Source organism: Nannobrachium achirus (genome assembly GCF_963921795.1).
Source record: "Nannobrachium achirus genome assembly, chromosome: 14".
NCBI lineage: Eukaryota > Metazoa > Chordata > Actinopteri > Myctophiformes > Myctophidae > Nannobrachium > Nannobrachium achirus.
The window spans coordinates 20,213,553-20,222,506 of NC_137821.1; positions in this window are offsets into that span (position 1 = coordinate 20,213,553).

Consider the following 8,954-nt stretch of genomic DNA (forward strand, 5'->3'; position numbering starts at 1 on the left):
GTAGCTTCATCCGTGTGGGTGCCATGGCCTGTGGCGTCACGTCCACACACTGATGAGCCGCATGCACCAAACCTGATGGAAACATGTTTCAACTCATGTTATGAATTTGTTTATTCAACTTTCAGCATGATCACAGATGTTTAAAAGAGACAGGTGCCTTTAAAACACTGAATTATTTTGCTGATTACAATATGAAACTTCAAATCTAAAAATGCATTTGCCTATCAAAAAGACCAATAACCTAAAAACACAAATCTAAAATCCATTATCATTTATGGGATTGGTAATTTCTTGTATCTCTCGGTTTTGCATGTAGTGTCCAGGTCGTCTCCATTCCTTGATTGATGCTTGTGTTTTTGTTTTCCCCAATTTAATGCCACACAATACCAAACCTGGTAAAAGACATTTAAAGTGAAGTTAGGTTTTAACTTTTTATTAGAGCCAAATGGATATATCAGTTCGGCCAATATATCCATGTGTCCTGATTTCTATCCACTTTCAAACTGGAGTCCGTATTTTGGTCATGTCATTATAGCCGAAAAGCTGATCAAAAGCTCACAGTGCTGCTTTTTGGTACCTCTTATTATCTTTTTCTTTTCTTTTTTTTACAAATATGGGTCAAAACATCACTAATCTGTGTTCAAGGAATCTCAGACTCCAACACATGGATCGACATCAGGCCCAAACATCTGTCAGCAACAGGGCTCTATAGTTTCATTACAGAGACTGTCTGAAGTACTATATTGTTTGCAAGGACAGATAAACATGCATACATGTCAAGAATGTGTAAACAAAAAAGGATTCAGCTGTTGGCTGCTGAATCCGTCTTAAGATGAACATGTATGTCATGAACAGCGCTTGGCAATTAACCGAAAATATAATGTGCAGATTGTGCACACAGAATATGTTCATTGTCTTAAGTGCTGTGAATGTCATGCCATCACCCTTTATGTGAGTGAGGCTTGTGGAAAAAGTGGAGATATTGTACAAAAGAAATGTTTTCTTTTCTGTCAAATGGATTGAATCTGAAACTAGATGACAGGAGCTGACCCCATATACATCCACTGTATCAATGGTTATAAATAATGATTGCTAAAGTTTAAACCAGATGGACTTGTAAGAGTCCATTTGGTTCCTAATTTAACTGTCAATACTTTTGCGAGGACCCCTGGGGGGCACCAGACTTCAGTTTGAGAACCACTGATTTAATTCTGCAGGTGGTGAAAGTGAAAGCTAGCTTGTGAATTAGTCATTCTTACATAAATTGTTTGGTTTCACGTCTAGACCAGTCCATGAAATAATAGTGAAATTAAACTGTTCCTCGTTTCGCTGCCTTGCTGGGGACCCCCTGGAACCCCCTCAAGCAAGGACCCACGGGTGGTCCCCAGTCAGACCCCACACCACTGGATTAAAATGACTAGTTGATCATCATCATCATTATCATTACACGATTTAGCATAATGCTGCTACCCTTAGCACAGCTGGTTTGTTTGTCAACACGTTCACAGTCGCGTGCCACACAAACAACCATTAAGCAAACAACACGGTTTATTATAATTAAAAAAATATATATAAATATAATTTTATTTCACACATAAATAAACAGCAACATAACGGTGAGGTGATTTAGCATGTTAGCATGATGCTAGGAGCGTTAGCTGCCTGTGCGGTTTGTTTACCTAATAGTGTTTATCTTCTTCTTTATCTCCTTCTTAAAACTATTCCTCCATCCAGCAAGTGCACGTTCTCGCCGTCCGCTGGGGTTTAATTACACATTAAGTTTTTTTTAAATAAAGAAATACAATAAATCCAAACATCTTGCACGTCGATCACAAGAAACGAGCAACAAGAAGCCGGAATAAAAGTACCGGATGTCGGGGTGCATTCTGGGAGGTGTTGTTGATTTTTTGCTTGTAGTTCGTTGTAGTTTTCTGGCGGGTTGAGCCCGTTGCTTTTAGTTGCACAGCGCCACCTGTTGTACCGGAGTATTCATTCATGGGCATTTTTAATAAGTCAATAAATAACTTTTCCTTGTTTTACATGTTACTTTCACTTTTATTTGCTACTCTTCTTTCTTGTTTGCATATGAATAATAATATTTTGAGAGAGGGCTTGGGCTGTCCTGCTTTGTCCATACTTAAATGGTTTCCTGTGGAAATAAGCTTAGTCTTTTCTAGGATCTCCTTTTAGTAGACCTTGGCTTGTACCAGTGAACTGTACTGTCATGAAACTGTACCTTTTCCTATGCAAACTTCTAATAAAGTCTTCAATCAATCAATCAAACCAGGGAAAATATTGTAACCGAAGGTCGCAGTTTACTATGAGAAACGTCACAGCTTGTCCGCATCCGTCCGTGTATTGATTGATTTTCTGGCGTAGACGTGTAGGCCTACACATGTTTACGTTCTAAGGGTTTGCCGCTCTGACATCATGTTCTGATGTCACTGTGATGTCAGGGGATTGAGGGGAACCACTCTAATAGAATGGGTTTGCCGCTCTGACATCACCCTCTGGCTTCACTGTGAGTGTGATGTCATGTCACACAACAGAATCCCTTTTATGCCCACAAATGGAGTTCCCTGATGTCATCAATATTAATCTTCTTCTTTTGTGTATCTCTTAGGAGAGGCCATGTGGTGGCTGTCGTCTTCTCTTCTCCCCCTTGCTGACGTCGGCCTATAGGCAGGGTTTGAACCACTCAACCTTCCACATGAAGGGCACTTGCACTAACCACTACGCCAATGTCGCGCCCCATCAATAAATGATGCCCTGTGATGCCAGGGGGAACAAATCCCCTTTATGCCCATATATGGAGATCACTGATGTGATGTCCAACTCCCTGATGTCCACATCACTGTAGCGCGGCCCTGAGGCGTCTTACTAGTTGTACATTTACTATAATAAATGTTTTGTCTTTGGAATGCAACAAATACAAAACACTATTATTGAACTCAAGTGTCCATGGCATGAGTAATCAATGGGGGGAAAAAAAGTCATTTTGGGGGTGACTACTCCTTTAATACTTTTGTAGGCCTACTTTTATTCAAATAAATGTTAAATTCCAGGCTTTTACTTGTAACAGAGTAATTCTACATTGCAGTATTGATACTTTAGTATTGACACTTTTACAACATTTTGAGTAAACACAACCTTTTCCACCACTGCAGTTTTACATTTTCATGTGTGTTGTTCGTCCACCCCGCCACCCGAGGGCGCACTTCGCCCAGAAAAGACACAAATAATATGGCGACCATGGAAACCATGTAAACAACAATAACAAGCAGCGCACAGTACTTCAGCAGCTACAACACAGTAGCGTGTGTTCTCTGTGAAATGAATGTGAACTAACTCTTTACCTGAGGTTTAGACCCGTTTAAATGGCATTATGATGACCTTAAGTCACAGGACGGTGGACAGAATCTGCTCTGTGGTGAGTGAGCTAGCTGTTAGCTGCTAACAGCTAGCTGTGAGTGATAACTGCTATGGTGTGGTTAGCTAGCTACTGATTGATTGATTGATTGATTGATTGATTGATTGATTGAATAGGCTACCTTTTTACATTTTGGTACGATTATACAATGATGCTAAAAGGATAACACAAAAAGCAAAGCAAAGGGCTGGTTTCCATTGTGGTCCTGTGTATATTCCGTTTTTGTTATAGGCAAGGTCGGTCATTTAGGGACCCCAATTTAAACAAGCTTAAAAGCTTTCTTGTAGCCCTGAAACATCACGGTCGTTGATCTGACAACGACCGTCATGTTTCAGGGCTACTTTAGCGTTGATATATCAGTGAACTGTACTGTCCTGTACCTTTTCCTTAGCTCTGGTCCATCGCTTTCACCTCCCGCATTGCTTCACCGTTGAAGCAATGCGGGAGGTGAAAGCGATGGACCAGAGCTAGCCTGATTTCCGACTCGACGCAGTTCACTCAGAGAGTGGGCGGGTCTATTGGCTGGAGCCAGGCTAGACCAGAGCTACCTTTTCCTATGCATGAAACTTCTAATAAAGTATTCAATCAATCAAACTCGGTGCTGTGTGTGTGTGTGTGTGTGTGTGTGTGTGTGTGTGTGTGCGTGCGCGCTTGCGTGTGTGCGTGCGTGCGTGCGTGTGTGCGCGTGCGCGTGTGTGTTAGCCCATGGGTCAGGGTTCAGGTGAAGCAGGTGTGCACAAAATGTCAGTAATAAATATAAATTAATTACTATCATAAATTAGTCTTTATTCAGGCCTTTCTTTGAAATTAAGTATGCAACATTTCAGAGAAAATACACAGAATTGACTGTTTGTAAAGGATTTCAGACTGATTTTCTGTCTGTCTCTCTTTCAGGTATTGTTGTCAATAGTTGTCCTGTCATGGGTCTATGTGATCTATGGCAGCAGGACAGCGGCTCATTGGCTCCTGGAGAAGAGGACCGCCCTCTCGCCGCATGACTGACCAATAGCAGGATCCCGTAACACACTTCAAATAAATATGGGGTTAGTACACATCTAGAATACAGTACATACTGCTACTCATTAACCACATTCTCTTTTGTTTGAACTGAACTGGTCTGTCTGTCTGTCTGTCTGTCTGTCTGTCTGTCTGTCTGTCTGTCTGTCTGTCTGTCTGTCTGACTGACTGACTGACTGACTGACTGACTGTGTTCCACTTACAATTCTGACAGCTAATTTCACCTCCAATTTCATTTGTTTATCCTCTAAGAACTCACATGGGATAGTCTATCTATACCATGTGAGTTGTATTTGCCGACTGGATACAATTGATATTCCGACCTGAAATTTTACTGGAGACAGGGAGACCCCCGTTACTAAACAAACAATCTATAGCAATGAGTACTATCACAATATTAACTCACTCTCTCTCTCTCTCTCTCTCTCTCTCTCTCTCTCTCTCTCTCTCTCTCTCTCTCTCTCTCAGACAACATCTCAGCGTTCCTGATGGCATTGAAAGTGCTCACAGACACAAGAGACCAAACACAGTAAATGAACGCATGCCACTGAAGAGAGAGAGAGAGGTACCTCAACACAGCAGGATTTGAGACCATGCCTGCAGACCTGAAGCACTGGAGCCAACCACAATAGCACATGAACCCTAGCATCACTATTCGGTGGATGTACAAGCTCACGGTGTGTTGCGTGCCGAGATTTGGTGGAAATGTTGTACCAAGGCTCTGTTCATAACTGTACTTAACCATGTTTTCTGAAAGGTGACTGTTAAAGCCATCTGTATTGGTATCGTTTGTGTTATTCTATTTGTATTTGTATACTTTTTCCAGTCACTGCAGATTGGCTGCTTTAGAAATGCAGGAATGTTTCTATCCGGCACTTACACGAGGGTCGGCGGAGAGTCGATTCCCCATGCACCCGCCCTCTAAAACCTTTTGTATTTGTTGTTAAAGGTACTGTAAGTCAGTGGTTCTCAAACCTTTTCATGTCAAGCACCCCCAAATGAACATGTATTTTCCTGCGGACCCCCATCTGAAAATATTTTGTACCAGGGAGCCACATACCAAATTTGTGGTTTCAAAAACATACCACTTTTTTTTCTTCTTCTTTTTTTTCAAGATAAAAATAAATAAAAGTAATCTACAAGTTCACAAAGTGTTGCATTGTGTGACGTGTTGTTCTTTTAGATTGCCTATTTTTAATTAGGTAATGTATAAATTAGGCCAATGAGTTCAACTTATTTAACCATTATTGCCACTTGTTTGTTTGTGAAAAGTGTTAAATATCTGTACACTTGGTGGTGATATTATTAGGTACACAACTACTACAAGGCAGGTGGAAAAAGTACTGCATGTTTTACTTAAGTAAAAGTATCAATACTGCATTATAGAAATACTCTGTTTACACAAGTAGAATTCCGGAATTCAAAATGTTCTAGAGTAAAAGTATAAAAGTTGTGGCATCAAAATGTACTTAAAGTACAAAAAGTAAAAGTACAAAATGTTTGAAAATAGCACATCTCCAAGCTCACAACGCGCTGCAGCGCGACACATCGTGAGCTTGGAGATTTACATTTAAGTAAATGCACTTAGTTACTTTACACCACTGGCAGGTACCATCCTGAATAGTCCTCTCATCCTTTTCAAGGTTCCATGAAGTTCACAGTCAGACATGCTACAAGCTCTTAACTTTCAACACACTGACCCTTCTCCTCTTACCTCTCACATTAAGAAGGTGACTGAATGTTGGATTTTAGACCTATTTATGTCATTTAATTTCAAGGAGCCCAGTTTTTTATATTAGGCCACGGACCCCCATAACTCTTGAGTCCACAAATGGAAACAAAGGTTGTTCATATTTTCCTCTGATGTATTTAGTAAATAAACTAAGATACAAGCACTTTGTAATGTACCCCTCTCTCTCTCTCTCTCTCTGTGTGTGTGTGTGTGTGTGTGTGTGTGTGTGTGTGTGTGTGTGTGTGTGTGTGTGTGTGTGTGTGTGCACGCACACGTGCATGCGTTTGCGTGTGCTTTAGATATGTAAATATACTTGAAATGAAATGCGTAAACAAGAGAGATTGAGAGAGGTCTTTGATGCCAAATCCAGTGAACACACATTCAATTAACCAACACACTCATCTCTCTCTCTCCTCTCATCTCCTCTCCTCTTATCCTCCCAATTCAATTCAAAGGTGCTTCATTGGCATGAGAAAACCTACGTGTACAATTAAAAGGTAATAAAGAAATGTTTAAACATGCAATTCGATTTAGAAGGGAAAAACATACAAAACAAAGAATTGCGTATTTGCTCAGGAATAGTTATATAGGCTGCTGTATGCGTTAAAGGTTAGTTTGGGATAAACCTTTGAAACGTATAGCAGCAATATTTAAATATTTTTAATTTACTTTCTGCTATCTTGCTATCTCGGCTTCTCTCTTCCTCCCTCTCTATCTCTCTCTCCATACACATGCTGCTTTCCGTCTCTTGTATGGGTTCTAATTTTCATATCAGTGCAGTCTCTGTATAATCAGACAGTTAATTAACAGAAACCACTAAACCAGACACGAACACTCTCCTCTTTGTGTGTGTGTGTGTGTGTGTGTGTGTGTGTGTGTGTGTGTGTGTGTGTGTGAGAGAGAGAGATAGAGAGAAGTGGACAAGAGAAGTGTTTTGTGTCCACAGCTGTAGGATAAAGACAAGAGGCACAGAGGGAAACCTCTCATCTGTCTCTCTCTATCTATCTCTCTCCATCCACCCTCAGCTCTAAGTGAACAGGATGGATAATTCTAGATCTAGAAGGTCAAATGAAACAGACAGACATTCTGCTAATAAATATTTTATTTATAGAACATGGTGGTGTCGGTTTACTTCCACAACAGTGTTTTATGTACTGTATAAACCATAACAGCGTAGCAGCAGCCACATAGAACATGTATGTAACGGTATAGGTAAACTTTTACTTTCAGCATGAGGCTGTTAGGTTATTATCAGTGGTGGAACGTAACAAATGTACTTAAAGGGCCACTTCACCTCTGGGACAACCCTATCTTATTGTATTGTTGTTGGGACACGACCAACACAATCCTGAGTTATTTTTTGTGTTCAGTCTGTTTTTTTAGATATTTTAGAATTCAGCATGTACTGGTGATGCGTTTTGCATCATCCAGTGATGCGTTTTGCATCATATGATGCAAAATGCATCACTAGCACATGCTGAATACTAAAATATCTCAAAAAACAGACTGAACACAAAAAATAACTCAGGATTGTGTTGATCGTGTCCCAAAGAACAATAAAATAAGATAGGGTTGTCCCAGGGGTGAAGTGGCCCTTTAAGTGTTGTACTTAATTGAGAACCAGAGGTCTATGTGACAATACAGATGGACAAAATGAAAGTAACTACCAATAATAAGTCACAGGACTAAACTTCGGGAAAACATATAGAATACATTCATCACTGATGATTTATATGTCAAATGGTGTAAGTCTAAGTCATTAAGTGATATCTTTACATTACTCTCTTTAGCTCTTGTAGATGCAATGTGAGAGTACGGTCTAGCCAACACCAACTCAGTGTCTTGAGTGCATCTAAGTACTGTAGGTGGTGTGCTTCGAATACAGGGCACTTCGCCAAAAATCCAACTCGCCAAATCAACTTGCTAGGACACCTCGCCAATGAGCAGGCCTGTCAACATTGGACTGTCAGTCCAGGAGAATCCAGGAGATTTATTTTTAGGGGGTGCGTGGAACTCCCCAACCGGGGTCTGGTGGTCCTTCCCCAAAAACTTCTTAACGGATATATTTCCCTGTGTTCTGTTGAATTTTGTGCATGTTTGATACTTTTATCAGGCTTGCTTTACTAACATGGGTACAATTTCAGCCATAAAATGCCAAATATAGGTGTACAGATTTGATGACAGAAGCAAAGTAAGACATCCTTAATAATGACTTCTCATCTGGGGGTCCTCCCCCAGAAAATATTTAACATAGTAGATAGTAATTGCCAATCATCCTGGTAAATCCAGGAGCATTGACAAGCCTGCCCAATGAGCGTGGACAATTTGGCGAGTTGGATTTTTGGCGACGTGACCGGTTACCGTGTGCTTCTTGCCTTTCCTGGCTTTGCCCTGGGTTTGCTCCCCTAGTGTCAGTTTGCTTGCCTCTAGTTCTGTGTGCCTGATGTAGTGCCTGATGTCATGCTTCTCTCTCTGACTTTGTCTGTGACCCATGTTAGGTCCATGTGAGTGTGACACCTAGTGCCATTCGTAGCATTCTAGTGTAGTCTCCATCAAAGGGCCCTTTCCTGTTGTGCTTTGAGAGTCCATGCAAAGTAAACAGACGGTTCATGTAAACAGAAAATACATTTTCAGGTTGGGATACCAATTTCATGCAATGAGGAAAGAGAACTTAGGATAAACATGTGAGTACAGTCTCCTGTTTGGATGAGTTTGGCAACCCACCTGAAAATGTATTAGCTGTTTATTAAAGAACTGGAGAGACAGAGAGACCCC